At 47.4% G+C, this 21,001-nt stretch overlaps 1 protein-coding gene and 1 long non-coding RNA gene across 2 annotated transcripts in view; both read left to right on the top strand.

The window, feature by feature from the left end:
- Nucleotides 1–1,403: 1,403 nt before the first annotated feature.
- Nucleotides 1,404–5,710, top strand: LOC311596173. The gene is made up of 2 exons (XR_014778748.1): nt 1,404–1,761; nt 5,279–5,710. It is a non-coding gene; the product is annotated as an uncharacterized lncRNA (long non-coding RNA).
- A 2,076-nt stretch (nt 5,711–7,786) lies between these two features.
- ZNF516 (zinc finger protein 516) overlaps nt 7,787–21,001 on the top strand; it is a 114,611-nt gene continuing 101,396 nt past the window's right edge. The window contains exon 1 of the mRNA XM_084779381.1: nt 7,787–7,993. The gene's annotated coding sequence lies outside the window, so the exon portion shown is untranslated. The remainder of the gene's footprint in view (nt 7,994–21,001) is intronic.

Here is a 21,001-nt window from a genome sequence, read left to right as displayed (position 1 = left end):
ATGCAAAGGCGGAGGCAGGAAGATCTCTGTGAGTTAGAGTTCAGCCTGGTCTACAGAGAGCGACCCAGGCCAGCAAGGCTATATATCAAGAGTCAGCCTCAAAAGAGAAAACAAACAAACTAAATTTTAATAAAATAAATAAATAGATGGAGAACACCACCACCAACAACAATAAAAAGGTATTGACCTCTGGCCTCCACATAGAAGAGTATAAAAGCACAAGCATACTTATACACACACACACACACACACACACACACACACACAACCCATAGAAATGGACACAATATCCGCAGACTAGGCCCAGTGTGGTCTAGTCTCCGATCCCACTGGCTCAGATAAAGAAATTGGCCAACACTGCTGGATGGAGAATCAGCCACCTACGTCCCACACACTGCAGGAGGCTGCAGTGTTTACATGGTGGAATCTCTAAGTGGTGTAGGCAATAAAGTCCCTGTCTTCACAAACACCAACATGAAGGGACATATTCCCCAAAGCAGGGGAAGCCATTGTTGGGAGCAGAAGATGTGTGAAGCACAGTCAGATGCTGGTGGCAGTGTGACCGTTAGATATGGCTTGAACCAAGGGGTCACACCCATCGTCAGCACTCAGCCACACACCTCTGGCCTAGAGGGAGCCACTGTGCTGACAAGGTGGGTCCCGGAACTGACTTCATCCTGGATCCAGACTCTCAGGCCTCCTCAAACACAGGGCATGGTGAGCCGGGCATGTGGTGGTGCACACCTTTAGTCCCAGCATTCAGGGAGGCAGGGGCAGGTGGACTTCTGTGAGTTTGAGACTAACCTGGTCTACAAAGCAAGTCCAGGTTAGCCAAGGCTATACAGAGAAACCCTGTCTTGGGGAGGAGGGAAGTCAAGCAGTGATTATTTTGAAATGAAATGAGCCAAGCTTAAAACTCCACTGTGAAGATCCCCTACGCTCCCCGTGACGCTAGAGAAAGCCTTGTCCCCGATGCCCACCGAGTCACAGAGAGCGAAAGGTCTCATACTTGCCTCTAAGAGTTAGCGATCAAGGGTGAGAGACAGAATAAACAGCGTCCCCACTGGAAAGCGCTGAGGAGCAAAGGAGAGAACACTCCAGTGGGCTGCCAGGGTAGAAGAGGACCGGCAAAGCCGAGAGACAAGGAGGGAATGTGGCATCTGTCCTGCGTGAGGCACACAGTGGAAGAAGGCAGTCCCTTCTGCCAAAGCTTGAGATGGAATGTGGAAAAACAGCCAGGGGAAAGGAAACAAAATAATCTCCCTCTTAATATGCAGAGCGAAGGGCCTAGGAGAAGGAGGTCAGAAAATGCCCTGTGTCTGGGACTACTGTGGAACCTTCAGACCCGCCAACTCTGAGTCAGCTTGGAGGGGAAGGGAATTCCTGATGAGCAGGAGAGGAACTGAAGTGCCACGCTGGGCAGCCAGAGACATGGAGGAGCCCGGCCGCTAGCAGGACACAGGTAGGGCCCATGGCTGTCCCGTGGCTCTGCTTTGAAGCTTTCAGATAAGTAAAAGAGACGGCTTTTGTTGTGTTGGAGCCGGAGGCTTGGAGGCTGTGGTGAGGAGTGGGACAGTGACGCTAAATGAAGACTTATTCAGCCTGCTCCTTGGGAAGGATCAAGTTGAGTGGTTTGTGGATCCCTGACTTTAAAGATGATGTGAGGAAATGCGGTGTAACTGATGCAAGGCAGAAAGTCGCCTCAATACATCTTAGATGTCTCAAGAGCAGGGCGCAGGATGCACTCTGAACATCACCTGGGTAAGGAAGCTTGACCCTCATGTGGCCCTTCCCCAGCATGTGAGTCTTTGCATTCCATCACCAGCATGGCAAAGACAACCAAAGGAGAACCACCCGTGGGCTCCCGTGTGTGAGGCATCCATACATAGGCCGGAGCATCCTGTCTAAGCGGGATTGCAAGCATGCACTCACATGCATGAACTACAGGATCTGTCTTGAGCATTGAAACCATCACTGTGGGAGCCAGGAGTGGTGGCACACACCTTTAATCCCAGCACTCGGGAGGCAGAGGCAGGCGGATCGCTATGAGTTCGAGGCCAGCCTGGTCTACAAAGTGAGTCCAGGACAGCCAAGGCTATTACACAGAGAAACCCTGTCTCGAAAAACAAAAACAAAAACAAAAAGAAAGAAAACATCGCCACTGAGGTTCCGACACCGATGTTGGCACTCTCAGTGTGACTGCACACATGGACAGGGCCAGCAACAGGACTTTCCCTCTGTATAGGAAGTTTATAGCATGTGCTGGACCTTGAGTGACAGAGCAGAAAAGGCAGTCCAGATGAGGTCTGATCTTTACATTTAGTTCCTGTGTCATCCATTTTCTTCCCTGACTTGGACACTAATGAGGTGGTGATTCCGTCTATACAGTCAGGGTAGTGGCATTATTTACGTTTGGTTATTGAGGAGATCAGGGCAGGGCCTGTTTCTGGGAAGGGTACCCACTCCGCATCCTGTCTCCATCGTCTTCCTGTGCCTGCAGGGTCTCAGGCTTGAGGGAGGAGTGCTGGCAGAACGTGGTAGGCTCCCTCAGGATCCTGAGTGTGTTTCTCGGGATCTGTGGACGATGAGGCTCAAGGGCTACACTGCTCAGGTGGGTGGTAAGTCCTTAGAGTACTCAGGAGCTGGAGGTATAGAAAGGAAAGGAGAGAAGCTTTGGGAAAAGCGGTTTGGACCGTACAAAGGGGTGGCACCTCTTTGTTTGCTTACCTTAATTGCTGATTTGAAAACAACCTAACAGGACCGAGGCAGAGCAGAGAGCAAGCCCTGTTGGCCGATTCCTGAAGATTAAACCCTAGTTTATGTCTGATTGTGTTTTATGATTCACCTCCCATGATGTGCTACTTAGTTTCCTGTCAACTCGACACAACACGGAGTCATTTGGGAACAGGGAATCTCAACTCAGAAAATGCCTCCATCAGGCCTGTAAACAAAATTGTGGGGGACATTTTCTTGATTAATTACTGATGTGGAGAGTCCAGCCCAGGTGGTCTTGGAGTATATAAAAAGCAACCCGGTAAGCAACGCTCCTACACGTACTCTGCTTTGATCCCTGCCTCCAAGGTTTTGCTTCAGTTCCTGGCCTGACTTTCCTCAGCGATGGATGTGCTCTGGGATGTGCAAGCCAAATAAACAAACCCTTCCCTCCCCAAGCTGCTTCAGGCCAGGGCGTTTGCCACAGTGATAAGAGAGCAAACCAGGACAAGGGACCATGAAACAGAATCCTCTCTCAGAGCCGGGGGTGCGGGTGTGTGTGGGTGTGTGTGGGTGTGTATGAGTGGGGGTATGTGAGTTGTTTTATTTTTTTTTTATTTTTTATTTTTTTTTTTTGGTTTTTCGAGACAGAGTCTCTCTGTATAACCTTGGCTGTCCTGGACTCACTTTGTAGACCAGGCTGGCCTCGAACTCACAGTGATCCGCCCGCCTCTGCCTCCCGAGTGCTGGGATTAAAGGCGTGCGCCACCACGCCCGGCCAGTTGTTTTAGTGATTTATTTGTTTTTATGTTGTATGCATTGGTGTTTTGCCTACATGTACATCTGTGTGAGTGGGTCAAACAGTTCCCCTGGAACCGGAGCTATAGACACTACAGTTGTGAGCTGCCATGTGGGTGCTGGAAATTGAACTTGGCTCCTCTGAAAAAGCACCCAGAGTTCTTAACCACTGAGCCACATCTCTAGCCCTATTGTTTTCGTTGGTTTTTTTTTTCTGTTGTTTTTCAGTCAGGTTTTACTACGTAGTCCAGACCAGCTTTAAACTCCCTAAAATGCTCCTGTTTCAGCCTCTGAATGCTGGGACCACAGGTGTGTGCCACCACAAGAGGAGGTTGGTTAAGAACACTGCCTGCTCTTCCAGAGGTCCCGAGTTCAATTCCCAGCAACCACATGGTGGCTCACAACCATCTGTAGTGTGATCTATAGTGTGATACCCTCTTCTGCAGATAAAGCACTCATATGCAATAAATAGAATAAATAACTCTTTAAAAAAAAAAGAAGAAGAAAGGGCACTGTGTGGATGCCTGGTATCCATGGAGGTCAGAAGAGGGCGCAGGGTCCCCTGAAAGATGAGTTCCGGATGGCTGTAAACCTCATGTGGGTGCTGGGAACCGAACCCGGGGTTTCTGAAGAGCAGCACATGGTCCTAACTGCTAAGCCTTCTCTCCAGCTCCAAGCTGCACACTTTCAAAGGATTCATTTGGGGCCTTGAGAACCTGAGTTCAATTCTTTAGACTGTACCTAAAAGCCAGATGTGGCCACTGAGCCTGTAACCCCAGCTGTCTCAGAAAACAAGGTGGCAAAGTAACTGACAAAACATCTTAATTTCAACCTCTGGCCTCTCCATGTGCCTGAACAGACGTGCACACACATTCATACACACACGCGCACACACACACACACACACACACTGGTTTCATTTGAAGCTGGGAGGTGTAGCCCTGATGTAGGGTACTTGTGTAGCCCCCTTGATCATCAGCAAGGAGCAAAAGGTTAATTTGGAGTTATGTTAATTTAACTTCAATTAAAAAAGAAACAAACAAGGCCTCAGGCTGAAGGGTGAGAATAACTTAGAGCTTGGAGGACAAGAGTTTAGGCCCAGAGGGGCTGGTTAAGACCTGAAAACACTAAAAGTAGTTCAGATACCTCTACTTACTCTGTGGATGGCCTTGGGCCCCAAACACAAGGAATAGCTTAGTTTTGTGAGGAAAAGCCATTCTGTGCCTCAGACGGCCTGGTTGTAAGCAAGCTTCCGAGAAACATCACCGTCTCCTTTTTTGGTTTTGTTTGTTTGTTTGTTTTGTTGTTGTTTTGGTTTTTTGAGACAAGGTTTCCCTGTGTAGCCCTGGCTGTCCTAGACTTGCTTTGTAGACGAGGCTAGCCTCAAACTCATAGCAATCCGATTGCCTCTGCCTCCCGAGTGCTGGGATTAAAGACATGTGCCACCACGCCCGGCTCATCTTCTCCTTTTTAACTGTTGGAGAAGTCCCTGTAATGTAATGTCTGAGAGATAGCTGATCTTTGGCTCTTGTTCTGAATCAGTCAACGAAAGACATTATAGTGGCTGGCACTCTTCAGGGAGGTGGAGTTCAACGTAATCCATTCGCCCTGTTTGTTAGCTCCTCCTGTAACAGGTTAGACGGGGAAGAAGTTTGAAGATATGGGCAAAACAGAGCTTTTGGATTATCTGTGAAGTTCAGTGGTCTGGGCTTCCCCTGGCCTCAGAACCAAGAACCCAGGTGACTGAGCACAGGTGTTTTTCTGACAGAGTCCTCAGGCATGGAGACCCTCAAAGTCAACGCTGTGTAAGGGCTCTGAGACGGTGAGCCCTTAGCGTGAAACGCGTTCTTCGGAACAACGCGGCTAGGCAAGAAGTGAAACCAGAAGTTTCCGACATGCTTGGCAATCTACATCCAAAGCAGGGGATGCTGCAAAAATGATTCTGAAATGCAGTGCGGACTCTCCACCCGTGTTTCCCCTCGATCTGGGCTCTCAATTCCAGCCGAGGCGACCGCTACCTTTCTTCCCTCCGTCTAAACTAAGGCGGCTTTTTAAGGTGCTTGTTAACTTTAGCCCGCTTTCTGTTGTGTCATTTCTGTTTACTAACCACAGTCCACATGCCTCTTCAGGTTTCCCTCTCTTTCCTTGGGCACATTTGTGTTTATATTAAACACAATAAATATCTCCCGTTGCAAGAGCGCCCTATGACCCCCTTTGATCTGATGTCCTCACATCTCTTAACTTGACATATAAATTAGCCAGCCCCTCCCGAGAGGCAGGAGGAGGGTAGGGTTTCATACTCCCCTCTGGAGTCTCCAGCATCCTGTTTTCTGGTTGCCATGGGGATGCAGTTACGCATACACTGCAACAAACGCCTAGAATGGGAAAAGTCCAGACTGAGATAGAATTACTAACCAAACAAATGCTGTTGGTAACAGGGTGCTGGGGAGAAAGGGACTCCAAGCCCCTTCCCTTTGCCACCCTCCACCCCCGCCCACAACAATCAGATTGCAGGTAAAACTGCAGACAGCAAGACAGAAGGCCAGCGGCCAGTGTGGCAGGTCCTTTAAAGTTGCCACACATATTTCACACCCAGGAAAACAGCACATGGTGTGGACCCAGCTGGCATGTACAGCATCCTTAGTGGAAATGGGGGGGGGGCACTCAGGAGTCCGTCTGTGGAAATATCCCTGTCCTGAGCCCTAACGAATAGTCTTATTGTTACAAAAGGAAACGGCAGAGCCAAACCAGAGGGCAAAGGCAGCCACGATATTCCCTGGCGAGCAGAGCCGCCCCAGGTGTCACGTGTGGGCTGCGTAACAAGAGCTGTTTCTCTAGGGCTGTCAGATGCGCTGGCCTGGTCAATTTCTCTGAGAATTAGTAAATCAGTTATCACACAGGACTTGGTTACGAAGAGAACTGCTTGTCTGAGTATCTGAGCCTCTCAGCTTTGTTTTTTTGGAACTCCCTTCTGTTTTCCGTTTCTAGTACTTTTTAATGGTGTGCTCCGTTTCGGTTAAAGAGCCCTGACCAGTCTCCAAGGGAGACTAACAAAACAATTGAACACATATTTGATAAAGAAATAAGTGATCATCATTTAAGGATGACAGTGAGATTTTTAAATGGGGAATCTGAAAAGATTTTCTAAGTGCAAAACTTTTATGGCAACGGAGTATTAATTAATCTTGTCATTGTGGTAAAGGCAGTGCTCGGGCTGAGGTTTGAACTATGGCTTCGATTAGGAAATTATATTTATTCTTTCTGCCCAACGCTTGTGACATATCAATGCTTTCTTACAAAATGCAATTGAATTCTGTCATATGAGTGGATTGCTGTGTTCGTACCGGCTTTTCAGTGGATTTAAAAACTGTCTGGAACAGCCACTGTTCATAGGCCTCAGCCATAGAAAACCTGGGCGCTTCCTACCAGGCTTTCTGGAAAAATATCAATCTGTTGGTTTTCACAGTTGCTATTTTGTTATATTTATGCAAAATTACTAGTAGCAATGACTTTAGCAGGCAGCATGTCTTCCATCACGGAAGGTCATTCTCTACCTCCACTCTCCAGGGGAGTTTAAGACAACCGAGCACATTAGCTTCCCTTGGAGGATGTTTCACAACAGAAAGCACAGGTGAAAAGGTTGCCCAGTTGGAGGAGTGCTTGTCTGGTGCTCAGAGCCCCGGGTGTTCCATCCCCAGCACCACATATACTGGGGGTGTCAATACATGCCTGTAATCCCAGCATGTATTAGGTGGTACATGCTACCTAGGTACTCAGCATGTATTAGGTGGTACATGCTACCTAGCTACCCAGCATGTATTAGGTGGTACATGCTACCTAGCTACCCAGCATGTATTAGGTGGTACATGGGAGGTAGGATCAGGAGGATTAGAAGTTCAAGATCAGTCTTTGCTGCAAGAAGAGTGTGAGGCCAGTCTAGGATACAAGAAACCTGGTCTCAAAAAAAAAAAAAAAAAAAAAAAGAAAAAGAAAGAAAGAAAGAAAGAAAGAAAAGAATAGAAAAAGAAAAAAAGAAAAAGAGAGAGACAAGAAGAGGAGGAAGGGGAAGAGGATAAAGAAATCACGGTGAAAGAAAATCCTAACGTTCGCTTCACTCTCCTCAACTGGATCCGCTTGGTGCGCTTTCCCAAGCAGGCATTTTCCTTTGCTGTAGAGGACTGTGCAGGTCTGCCTAGACAGATACCCAGCTAGGTAATTGTACAAATTATTGTCAGTCTTGGTTATTGACTTGGACAAATGGCCTTTTTTAAAATAGGAGGCTCCCATGGACTGGAGAGATGTCTCAACGGGCAAAGTGCTCCTGACGTAAGATAATGGGAGGCGAGACAAAAGAATCCACAGATGCTCAGGGGCCCCCCGAAACAAGCAACAAAGACCCCGTCTTCCTACAACACGGTGGAGAGTGAAGACCATACCCAAGATTGTCCTCTGTCTTCTACACACCCTGCAGGGCAACTCACAGGTAACCATGCACACATACGATGTGCACATATGTATCATATACACATGATAGATACTGTAGATGCATGTGTACATGCATACACACACACACAACCTAAGGCGCCTAAGTCACTGCAAGGGGAGGATTGGGTGGGTGCACCTGGGGGTTCCAGCATAAGACAAAGGACACCCCAAGGCAGAACTCCCGGAGAAGCACTAAAAGGTCATAATGGCAGTGCCTTGTGGGAAGACACAGGACGGCTGCAAAAGGGGCTGTTGGCAGAGACTCAGCTCATCTATATAATATCACGCAACTGAAACACCTGTTTCCTAGCAACCTGGGAGACAAGGAAAGGCCTTGCTTTAGTGTCCTTAAGCAGAGTATGAGCTACAGAAGACAGGCACATCAGGAAATGAAGTCTCCCAACTTTGTCAGTATTGCTGCTGTGGAATGACTGTTGGGATTACTGTAAATCATGTGAGTTTTTAAATGGTCTCTGTCGCACTGACACGGATGTCTGGTGGCTTTTTTTTTTTTTTTTTTTTTTTTGCTATCTTGTAGTTGGTCTTTCAGAAAATTCAGCTTTCATAGGCTTCTAAGCCTCGGTCTCCAGGAGCAACACACTTCGCTAGCTTTTAAAACCCTGGGCTGCTGCCAAGCCTCCTCTTCTTAACTTTCCACTTCTACTCCCTGTTACCAGACACAGAGAACCTGGACAGACGGTCATCAGGAAGAATTCAGGCCTTGTTCACCAGTTCCCCGAGCTGGTTAAAAGCAGGGATGGCGTTTGAAGGTTAGAGTGTGCCCTGGTGTCACTGGCCCTCCATCACTCCTCCCAGATGCCATCTTCCTTTAAAACCCCCTTTTCATGAAATCTCAGCCTCCATTGTCAGCTATGGAAATGCCCTGAAAAGAGGATATAGTCGTTAGTTTACATGCAGCTTAAGTTTCAAAGGTTTTTAAACAGTGTATTCCCTTGGCATGACCGGAAATCAATGGTGTCCTTTCATATAGTCACTGTGGCTGAGATAATGAAAGAAATTCTTGGGATTCATTTAGGAGTCACTCCTTACTACCAGAGTTCCCTGTTGACTGTGATAGTCCTTGCAAATCAGTCCTGTATTCTATTATAAATAAACTGACAGAAGAAACAGAAAAACAAACAAACAAACAAACAAAAAATACACCAAGGCAGCCAGAAGGAAATCGCTTTAAAATTGTAAGCAATTTCATTTTTATTTATCATCATCATCATCATCATCATCATCATCATCATATGATGTATGAATTCGAGAGCATGTGACACGTGTGGGGGTCAGAGGACAGCTTTCAGAAGCAGGTTCCTTCCTTCCGCTTTGTTTGTCTCTTATTTCTGCCGTTCTCATTGTCCGTGGGTCCCAGGATGACCCTCCTACCTTCCCATAGGATTCCGGGGTCACAGGTCTCACCACTGTACCCAGCTCTTCGCATGTGCTCCTTTCAGGGTTTGAACTCAGGCAGTCAGGCTTGCATGGCCTATACCTGTTGAACCATCTTGCCTACCTCAGCAATTCATTTTTTTTAAGGGAGGAGGGGGGAAGAGACCTTCGTCTAAGAAGAAATATTAGCCAAAAAAAAAAATGCCATAATATAGATACCATGTGCAAAAGAACGTCGCTTGTTGAAGCAGAGACAGAAGTACACCCAAATTTGTAATATTATAGCTTAAAATACTGTTAGAGTTATAAACTACACATTTAGCTATAAAAAGTACAGTCGACAAGAAACTTCTAGGTAGGTAGCCTTGAGGGGAAACCAGTATGTGATCTTTAAGATCTGAGAGGCAATTGCTAACCCTAAGGAAAGCTGCAGTAGGGCGGAGGTTTCCACACAACGGAATGAACTGTCATGTCTACTCCATTCCTCCCCCCCCCCACCCCCCCCTGCCTCATTCCCCCCTGCCCCACCCCCACCCCGGTTCACCAGGACCTCACAGATTGTTTCTTCTGAGCATCTAAGCCCTAGATTGTCTTGTCCCTATCCTTTTTTCAGAGGACCACACACAGCAGCCTCGAGGAGGGGACGCTATTCGGGCTCCTTGGCTCACCTCGTCCTTTTCTTCTCGGCTGAGACGCAGGCCTTGCAGTATTAACGCTAATCATTAACTTCTGCGAGATGGTGGCGTTTCGGTGGAAATTCAAATTCTTTCTGGCATTCTCTGCTCTCTGCTAAAAGTCGAGGGGTGGGGGGAGTGGCGGGGACACCCATGACCTAGCTGTGGCTGGAGCCCAGACTCAGCCGGCACCCACTCCAGCATATCACGTGGGCTAAATAATGGTAGCAAAAGGAAAGCTGGCCACTCACTTGGAATATTAACTTGCACATTAAAAGCTAACCCTGGAGGCCAGAGAAGTGTCCAGTGAGTAAGAGCGCTTTTTGTTTTTACAGAGGGCCTGAGTTCGGTTCCGCTCACTCACACCCAGCTGTTCACAAACACCTGTAACTGCGGCTCCGGTGGATTCACTGCCCTGCTTTGAGGTCACCAGAGGGCATATTTGCGTTCACATGTACCCAGTCTGGAGGCCAAGGCAGCCAGCCTACATAGTGAGCTGTCTAACCGGGAGTGGGCACTCTTGCGGTTCTCAGAGTTCACTTGTAAATCTGGAAACTAATTCTTACGTCATGTGTGTCTCAGGGCTGCCATGTGTCTGTGGTGTTTGGTTACTTGAATGAAATGAGGGGAAGACAGGCTTAGGTGTCCGGAGAACCATGATTTTCTTCTTGGTTTCTCAGAAAATGCAGAAACAGAACACAAGCTAAGGTGTTCATGCCAAATGGGCCTAGCCAGGTTTTCCAGTGACTTTCCTCAGTCAGTAGACCAGGCAAACCTTCAGCAGACTCTGAGAACTCAGCAAATTATACAAACGAAGAAGCTGGTTTTAGCCAAGTTGTAGTGCCTAACTGGAATGCCTCCTGAATTTAGATGTCGGCCCATCAGGCTTTCAAAGCAAGGCTTGGGGATGTCATTGCAAAGGCCACATGACTACGGTCCAAGTGAGAGACCACACTACCCATAAATTAATTATGGCTAAGTTTTATTTGTACAAATAACCTCTAAAAATGATTTACTATTACTACCAAAATTCACACTCCTCATGAACTGTCTTGAAGAGTAAAAGTGAATCAAAGCCAGTCACAGGGAATTAGGTGGCAGTGGATTTTGTTTGGAAATAATGTGATATATTTCCCCTTGTCTTTGTGTGGCTTTGAAATCGTGGTAGGCCATAATAAAATTTGCTAAGACACAAATTAGTATGCTATATGCAAACTGCCTATTTGAAGCCAACATAGAAAGATGTAGTTGGTTCTTCCCAGGCATTAGACATTATATCCTTTTAAATTTTGTCAGAAATTTGAGATCTGGCCAGTTGAAAGTAATTTTTAAAAAGGAGATATTATTTACTTGCTCAAATGGCTGCTACATGCTCTGTGTTAAAATCAAAATTGCGGGAGTGGCGGGGTGGGGTGGGGTGAGCCATTATTGTGTGGAGTTGGCTGCAGAGGTCATTTTAGTGTCTAACAGAAGCCATCTTCCCCGTCCAGCACGGGCAGGGTGGTGGTGAGGGGGGCAGGCAAGAGGAGAGAGGCATGGAGCAAGCGTTTCCTGCTTGGGGCTGCTGCCTTCAACTTTAGCCTGTGAGCAGTGAGCTTGAGGAGTGGTAGCACCTAAGGCCTCCTTCACATCCCTCCCCATCAGGTCCTTGTTTTATCTGAGATGAGCAAAAGGGGGCTACTCTGAGTGAGAGGCCCGGAACATCACTTAACTTCAGTGTGTGGATGAAACCTAACAGATTCGTAACATCCCCCAACACCGCCTTCTGAATCTCTGCGGGTTGGTCTCAGGTACACAGGGAGGACAGGCTGAATCCGGGAGCAACTAATGTGTTTGTCTTTGACAGGTTTTTCCTTTTGTTTGTTTCCTACTGCAGCCCAGAGTAGCCTCCCCTGGATCCTCCTCCTGCCTCGGCCTCCCAAATCTTGGGATTACAAAACATGAGCTGCATACTGAATCACAAATATGTTTTACATCAGTGTTTTTTTTTCAGGAATGTGTGTGTGTGTGTGTGTGTGTGTGTGTGTGTGTGTGTGTGTAATCTTCAAACAAACAAAACTAAACACACCAAAAAGGGACTCAGCGGAGAGCCACCCGGCCTCTCTGGGACAGGGTGGAGGGAGGGCTCCCTCTCTGGCCAGCCAGGGCAGATGGGCAGGCTGGTCTTTAAGCGGACCCTTTCCTATGTGCACAAAGATTCCTATTAGCTTACAGCCGTGCAGAACTCGGCAGAAACCTTACAACAGGTACTTCCTGCTTGCTCAGCCACTCTATCTCCTACTGCTGACTGCAAGGTTTTTATGATTTTGAAAGAAAGAGAAAGCAAGAGGAATTATAAGATTATTTTGTTTGTAGGCCCAAGCAAGCAATTAGGAACCCAGGAAATTTTATACAGAATGGTCCCAGCTTCTTGTTTCATGTGTATGCATGCATAGTGGGGAGATAGGGTGTATACACAGATGTGTGTACAGGTGTAAATGCCTGTGCACACATGCAGACACCGTAGGAAGACATTTTGCCTAGGGCAGCTGGCCTGAGAGCTCCCATGATGCACCTGTCTCTACCTCCGTGCACTGGAGTTAGAGGAGCCCATGGCTTTGACTTGGGTCCTGAGGATTCGGACTCCAGTTCTCTTATTTGCTCAGCAAGCCCTCCTACCCATGAAACCAGCTCCCCTGACCTCCCAGCTCAGCAAGCCCTCCTACCCATGAAACCAGCTCCCCTGACCTCCCAGCTCAGCAAGCCATCCTACCCATGAAACCAGCTCCCCCGACCTCCCAGCTTCTTTTAAAGTCCTGAGAATGTTCTTCTCAGAGAACACAATATTGAGTGTAGTTCCCAAAACTGAAACATATAGCAATCTCCAAACAGGAGCCCATCTGAGTGTGTGAAACTCAGTCTGCTGTTGGGCAAGCTCCTGTGTAAGTGGCTTCCTGTCTGCACACTTACACAACAGTGTGCTTAAACAACAAAGACAATGAGGAAGCCATACAAAAAGGGCTGCTCCTGTCCAACCTCGGACACATTGTTTCTTCCTTCCTAAATCCCATCTCCGTGTGCTGTGAACCCCAGAAAAAAATTAGCAAATGCTGAGATACCCTAGTGCTGCCACACACACACTTTGTGGAGGTTAGCGCACCCAGGACTTAGTCTCTTCCTGCTGCAGAGACAGCTCTCGCCCAGGATGAAGGCCATTTGCCCATCACTCAATGCGTCAGCACATCTCTCTGGGGTCAGTGAGGACCTCAGCTTATTTATTTGTTTATTTAATTATTTATTTTAAATGAGACTGATGCCAGATGTATTTTTATTATATTAAAAAAAAAAGCCAGTGGAACTGGAAACAAAGGTAAGTCATTCAAGGTGAGAGAGAGTTGGAAGGCCGACCCTCCCTCAGTGGCTGGATTTGAACCCACTGCCCAAGCCAGTTCTAACCCAGCCGAGATGCTGGAAAGCAGGGCACACAGTTGTACCCATTAAGGGAAATAGGGTGAGAGACCCCACGGCTCCTCAATATCGCTTGCCGGGGTCTCTTGTGTAGTAGCCACATGGGTTAAGAACCCGCCCAGCATAACCAGGCATAGTGGTGCACGCCTTTAATCCCAGAACTCGGGAGGCAGAGGCAGGTGGATTGCTATGAGTTTGAGGCCAGCCTGGTCTACAAAGAAAGTCCAGGATATCCAAGGCTACACAGAGAAACGCTGTCTCGAAAAACCAAAATACAAAAAACGCGCCCAGCAATCCAGGCCAGAAGCTATGCGTGCGGGGGTAAACACTTCCCACCCACAGCTATGGAAAGAAGGGAGGAGGCACATCCAATGTGCTCCCGTGGGCTCGCTGAGTGCAGCTGAAGGAATGTCCGTTCTTGGGGTCTGTGATAGACAGGACAAGGTGCTGCACCTTGCACTTCCTGCTGGCTTTGCCCACATCTGTGGCTAGGTGGAGCATCACTAGTGTTATGCAAAGCAAGCCAGCAAGTTCCATGGTCTCTACAGCAGCTTCTGCCTCCATGTTCCCGTGTGGGTTCCTACCCTCAGTAGTGGACTGTGGCATCAAAGTTTAAGACAGATAAGATGTTTTTCACCCCTGCTGTTGTCTTTGGTGTTTATCATAGCAACAGAAACCTAATTAAGATGCTCAGCAACCACAAATCTCCTCCTGGTTCTCTAAGCTGCTCTGCCCTGGAGACTCTGTGTTGATGGAATGTCCTCACATTGTGCTGGCTTCTGGCATGTTATATGTTACTGTAAAAGGTTCACCTTTGCTGCAGCGTGCTCTCTATCTCTCCCTCTCTCCCTCCCTCCCTCCATCCATCTCTCTCTCTCTCTCTCTCTCTCTCTCTCTCTCTCTCCTTTTTTCCCCATGTGATGGGATACCATTGAACACATCAATCACATCTTTTCAATCACCATGGACGTTAAGACTGTCTTCACTCAGGCTCATTAGAACAGTTGCATGTAAAGCCTTGTATACAATTTTTATGCAAGTACGTTTTCATTTCTGCTGGGAATAATCCCAAGAGTGGAGTTCCTGGGTCGCATGGAAACTCTAATATTGTCGCCAATAGCCTGATCCCCAGCACTGTCTGCATCTCACACCTTGGCAGCAGTGTAGGAGACAGTGGCTTCACACCGGCAGCAGTGTAGGAGACAGTGGCTTCACACCTTGGCAGCAGTGTAGGAGACAGTGGCTTCACACCGGCAGCAGTGTAGGAGACAGTGGCTTCACACCTTGGCAGCAGTGTAGGAGACAGTGGCTTCACACCTTGGCAGCAGTGTAGGAGACAGTGGCTTCACACCAGCAGCAGTGTAGGAGACAGTGGCTTCACACCGGCTGTGGTCACCACCATTTGCCACAGTCCCACCAGTCACTCTAGTTGGGATATGCCCGCATTGTGACTTTGACCTTCCCTATCGCTAAGGCATCTAAGATGGATTTAAGGGCCTGCATGCATTTCCTAGGTCCCCTTTTAAGTTATGCTACTTGTCTTAGGTATTTGTGCTGGCTAGTCTTATGTCAACTTGACATACAAACTAGAGTTTTCTGAAATGAGGGAATCTTAGTTGAGAAAATGAGCTGGGTGTGGTGGCGCACTCCTTTAATCTCAACACTCGGGAGGCAGTGGCAGGCGGATCTCTGTGAGTTCGAGGCCAGCCTGGTCTACAAAGAGAGTTCCAGGACAGCTGAGGCTATTACACAGAGAAACCCTGTGTAAACAAAACAAAAATTGAGAAAATGCCTCCAGAAGATCTAGCTGTAAGGCATTTTCTTAGTTTGATGGTGAGGTCCCAGAGCATTGTGGGTGGTGCCATCCATAGACTGGTGGTTCTGGGTTTTATAAAAAATGCAGACTGAGCAAGCCACTTGGAGCAGGCCAGTAAGCAGTGCCCTCCATGGCATTTGCATCGGCTCCTGCCTCCAGGTTCCTGTCCTGACTTCCGGATAAGGAAGTCAAATAACTCTTTCCTCCTCATGCTGTTTCATCACAGCAATAGTAACCCTAGCCACAGCATTCCTTCTGTGTTTTGCATGGATGTTTTTAAGTTCAGGTGTCACTAATGGTAGAGCCAGGCCTGGAAGGCTGGGGGTCCCCTCAATAGACCAGTGTGCTCCCCTCCAGACAGGCTGAACAATTGCTGAGTACTGCCTGCTCCCTCTCTGGGACCAGCTGGCAGCTCAGGGTTAACACACACTCCCTGCAGTGGCAGCTGCTTTGGGTTGTGGGCTTCTTCTGTCTCTCTGCGCTGCTCAAACAAATTCCTACCAGCTGGGGGGATTTCTGAACAACACACAGTTATTTTTCATGATTCTGGAGAATGGAATTCCCAGATCAAGGAATGTGAGTTCCAGAAAGGGAGTTTTCATGTCCTCATGTGGCAGAAGGCAAAAAGACCAGTTCCTGGTGTCCCAAACCACTACCACTCTGGATGACTGTGTTCCAGGAAAAGTCAAAGGACACTTGAGTCTGGACTCCTTTTGCCAGAAGCTCCCATTCCCCTAGCAAATGTCCCCTTGTGTCCTCTTGCAGAGCCATACTGTTTGCAGACAGATAAGCACAGAGACTGGGCCATCATACTGCGTTAAGGTCTCTCTTTACTCTTTTCCAAGACCAGGCTTCCAGCTAGTGTCCTGTGGTCAATGGCCATATACAAGGTTTACAGCTTATAGGATGGAAGTGGGAGCCAGTGTGATGGCTGGTGGGCCCAAGAAACTCTTCAGCCACTAAGATGGAGGGTGTGGGAACCTAGTCAAGATGGACAGCTTGGCAAAGTCGCTGTGTGAGGCATGGTCTCTCTGCTGTATTCACACTAAAGCATAGTCCCTGTCCATGGAGACTAAAAACAGCACAAGAGCAAATACGCACCGTGTGAACAACCAGTTTTAGTCGAATGAATGAGCGCCTTCATCTCTGCTTGTCATATGTGTTTAATGTTTGTGACAGGGCCAAGTGCCATGACTCAATGTGAATTAATATTTTAGGTTGTACACTGAACTGCCTTATGATGCTAGGTGCTGTGTTCCCTGTGGTCCTCAGCCTTTGCTGTATCTCCAAACATTATTCCTTACATGAACCCTGTTGAAGTTATATTCATGCATGCATGTGACATTAATTCATAGACCAATCTATCCAGAAATGTCACAAGTTTACAGCTTGTCACAGCTACATTTTTTTTTTTTTTTGCGTGTGTGAGAAAACATATTGGTTTGCCACTCAACATTGTGGTCATTTTTTTCAGTATCCCTTTCGACAAAGAACTATGCAGGGTATTGCTCAAGGTGGTGTGCTGTCTCACAAGACAACCGTCCTGGAACAGCCAGAGCAACGACTCTTCTCCACAGCCTACAGATGGGGCACATAGCTTTTAAGAATCACAGAGATCCATAAATCTTAGAAACACATATGAGTTCAAGACAAGCCTGCTTTTAATTGATAGTGTCACTGAGAAGCTAACCCATGGCCCGGAGTTTTAGCTTTTATATGGGCTATGCTGTTGTGGGGACATATGGCTGTCCACGCAAACAGCAGTGTCTTCCACTAGGAGACATCTCCGAATTCAAGGCTTTGTGTTTTTTGTTTTGTTTTGTTTTGTTTTTTGAGACAGGGTTTCTCTGTGTAGCCTTGGCTGTCCTGGACCAGGCTGGCCTCGAACTCACAGAGATCCACCTGTCTCTGCCTCCTGAGTGCTGGGATTAAAGGCATGCGCCAACCACTGCCCTGCCAAGGCCTTATTTTTTACCACCCTGTAACTTGTCACCTATAATGTATTGTCACTTCCTTCATATCAATGGTGTCCTCTACATACTATGCTTGAGTAGCAAGTGAATATCTTTATGTGTAATAGAAGTAGATCTTGGCCTTTAAACTCCCTTGCGGTGCGGGCATCCTTCACTTCTGGATGACCACAAAAGGAAAAGAGGTTTCCCTGGCAATGCTGGGAGGTCCACTCAAGGTCTCACACATGGTAGTTCTGCCACTGAGTGTACACTCTCCAAAGTAATTTTTTTTTCATTTTTGGTAATGACTAAACATTTGTTTTTGTTGTTTCAATTTTTAATCTGATTTATAATTTTTGTTTTTGTTTTTGAGACAGGGTTTCTCTGTTCTTGAACTCGCTTTATAGACTGGCCTTGAACTCATAGAGATCTGCCTACCTCTGCCTCCCAAGTTCTGTCTTGACTTATAATTTTAAAAAAAACAACAAATGGTAGCCAGGTGTGGTGGTGCATGCCTGTAATCCCAGCACTTGAGGAGGCAGAGGCAGTCAGATGAGCTCTGTGAGTTCGAGGCCAGCCTGGTCTACAAAGTGAGTCCACAACAGCCAAGGCTACACAGAGAAACCTGTCTCAAAAAGAAAATTTAGAAGGTGAATTATTTGCCATGCAGACATATTCTCTGAAGTAACTTTTTACTGAGACACTTCAAGCTTTTTAGCTAATCTTTGAATTTCATTCCCCCCCCCCACAGTTCAATAACAAAACGGTTTAGTGTCTACATGCTGGTTTTCTGTTACTAAAACAAACACTTGAGATAATAAATTTCAATAGAAGAAAGGCTTATTTTAGCTCGCAGTTGAGTCAGTTCGATATCAGCAGGCATCTGACATCAGTAGGACAGCACATTATGGTTGTAGGATTTTCCAGTCCTTGCGTGAGTCTACAGTTCTGTGGTTTAGTTTTTGAAATTCTTCTTGTGTTTTCGTGTGCCAGATAGAAAGTGTAATACAGGATGTGTGTGAGATTGCCTTTGGATTTAAGGACACTGAACTTTCCCCGGCACTGAGAAAGGTAAGGAGTTTAGCTATGAGATGCTTCATAACTACGACTCTGAAAAAAAAAAAACCAACCCGTTTTTGTAGTTGTTCTAAAGGACTGTTTTCCACAGCCGGAAATATCGGCAAAACCGTATTCGAAGGTTTCCTAAAGAACACAAGACCTAGAACCGATGCTTAGCATCAGTGTGCCTAACATTTTTTCTGCCCCACTCAGAAGCCCCTGAGCTAACAACTGGAGCAGCTCCTTTGCAGCTTAAAAAAAAAAAAAGGTTGCGGGGGAGGGGTTGGGACTTAGAAGGGTCTCTTTTCCACCCTGCTGGAGCGGGTAATTTACTCTCTGGGAACAAGGGGCACAGAGACCACCACTTCGGTTTAAGGCTTCCAGTTCCCGTACTTAGGGCCACTTTGGCAACTCAGAGCAAGCCCCCCTCCGCCCCCGCAGCCGCCTCCCTCTCCAAGAGACAACTGCGCAGCCCCTCCCCCTTGGCGCCTGGTGACAGGCCTGCCCAGCGCTGCGGGGAGACCCGGGTGAGGGGCAGCCCCTCCTCTCTGGGGTCCCTGGCTTTTGTAAATTTGTCAGCCCATCCGTGAACTTTGTTTGAACAGAGTTCGGCACTCAGTGGAGGATTGTTTTGTATTATAGCTCACAGCGAAGCACATCTCTTCTGTATTTATTTTAAATAAAGGCTTTCTAGAAGCCGAAGGGTTTAAGCCGCAGGAAATAAAGAAGGGAAAAGTGTTTGTCCGGAGCCTGCCCGGGCAGCAGTTACTCGAAGGCCTCGTGCTCTGCACACCCAGGAGCGGCTCGGGAGGCAAGAGGCCAAGCTGGTCAGCCCTGGAATTCAACTGCGTGAAGTCAAAAGTGCTGACATACCCGGAGGAAGCTTCCCTGCTGGAGTTGGCCCCAGGGACAGAAGCTCAGCCCAGGCGAGCTCTCTCTGGGCGGGTCCTCAGAGAAAGGGGCAGGGTCTCACACAGGCAACATGGATGCAGTGTGTGTGTGTGTGTGTGTGTACGCGCGCGCGCGCGCGCGTGCTCGCCTGTGCTTAGAGACACAATCCTAGGTCTGTACCAACAGTGTTCTATAAAGATAGGCAAAATAAAAACGTCACCAGGGAACAGAAAGGGATTTCAAAAGTTTGCCCAGCATTTTTGCAATGCAAGAGAGAGCACGGCTTCCAGGTATTTCAGACGTCTTAGGTTATTCTATAGTTTGAGAATATTGACGGCATCAGCAGCTACTTGGGGGCGGGATCTGTGCTATTAAGAACCTGTCTCCATGCTGACATACCCTGAGAACAACCTTAAACGATTTTCACATTTGCTTTTTCTTTTATGTAATATATATATAGAGATGCGCAGGGTGACTGGATGACTGGGTGACTCAGCAAGTAAAGGTGGTTGCCCCAAAGCCTGATGTCCTGAGTCTGAGAGAACTAACTCCTAGTTGTCTTCTGAGCCTCACACTTGAGCCACGAACGGCGTACATACTGCCCCCTCACCAGATATGAACAAGCAAATGTAATAAAAAAATTTTTAATTGACAAATATTAGTTGCACATGGCCCTGGGTTTCATAAGGACACTTGGATACAGGCGGGTAAAGTACTTGGCGCACAGGCCCCACCCCCTCCCCTTGCCACCCCTCCCCTCTCCCCTTGCCACCCTCCCCCTCCCCTTGCCACCCCTCCCCCCCTCCCCTTGCCACCCCTCCCCCCTCCTGTCAGTTCCCTTTGTTCTGCTAGCAGTTCCGGTTCTTGTTCGCAGTGGCTCCCACTTTTCACATAGTCAGTGTACAGTTTTGCTAAGTTATGTTGATTATTTTGCCTCCATAAAAAAAGTAGTACTCTGCCCTTTTGGTAAGAGCACTGGGGATTCTCAGGCAGCTCACATCTTGTAAAGGATGCGCTTCCATCGTGGCTGGAGGCTGACAGGAGGATCTCCATGATCCCCAATTTACCAGCCAGCAGTGTCTTTAGCCAACTCCTGCTGAGTCCACGCGTCCTGCTCCATTCACTTTCTCTAATTTGTCTTGGCCTGATTTCTTTCTAAGTTTTACATATATATGTTTTGTTTGTTTAAAATTTGAGGCAGCGCTGGGTGGTGGTGCCTCCCGCCTTTAATCCCAGCACTCAGGAAGCAGAGGCAGGCAGACTGCTTGTGAGTTCGAGGTCAGCTCGCTCTACAAAATGAGTCCAGGACAGCCAAGGCCACACAGAGAAACCCTGTCTCAAAAAACCAAAAATAAAATAAAAATTGAGGCTTGTTCTCACTATGTAGCCCAAGCTCACCATCCTCCTGCCTCAGCATTGTGAGTGCTGGGTTTACTGTAGTGTGCTGCCATGCTACGTGTATTTAAGATTTTTGTTTGTTTGTTTGTTTGTTTGTTTTGTTTTGTTTTTTAAGCTGGTTCAACTCCAAGAAAGTAAATTAACAAGATTTGCAGAGAAGCACTTTGCCCGCCAGTGTCCGGGGTTCAGAAGGACAATGATAAAGTGGTGAGAGATGGAGGCTGATGTGGGTCACACACTTGGGAGAAGAGACGTCACAGAGTTCACGTATGTGCAGAGGGCCGATAAACAGATAACTAGAGATGGAGTTTGTGACCATCATCAAGAGAAAAATCTACTTCTGGCACTGCCCTTTACAAATTGCTGTTTTCCTA

This window comes from Acomys minous, assembly GCF_964271855.1.
Source record: "Acomys minous genome assembly, chromosome: 4".
NCBI classification, from domain to species: domain Eukaryota; kingdom Metazoa; phylum Chordata; class Mammalia; order Rodentia; family Muridae; genus Acomys; species Acomys minous.
The sequence above is the reverse complement of the archived record's forward strand: the minus strand, read 5'-3'. Positions and strand labels throughout refer to the sequence as shown.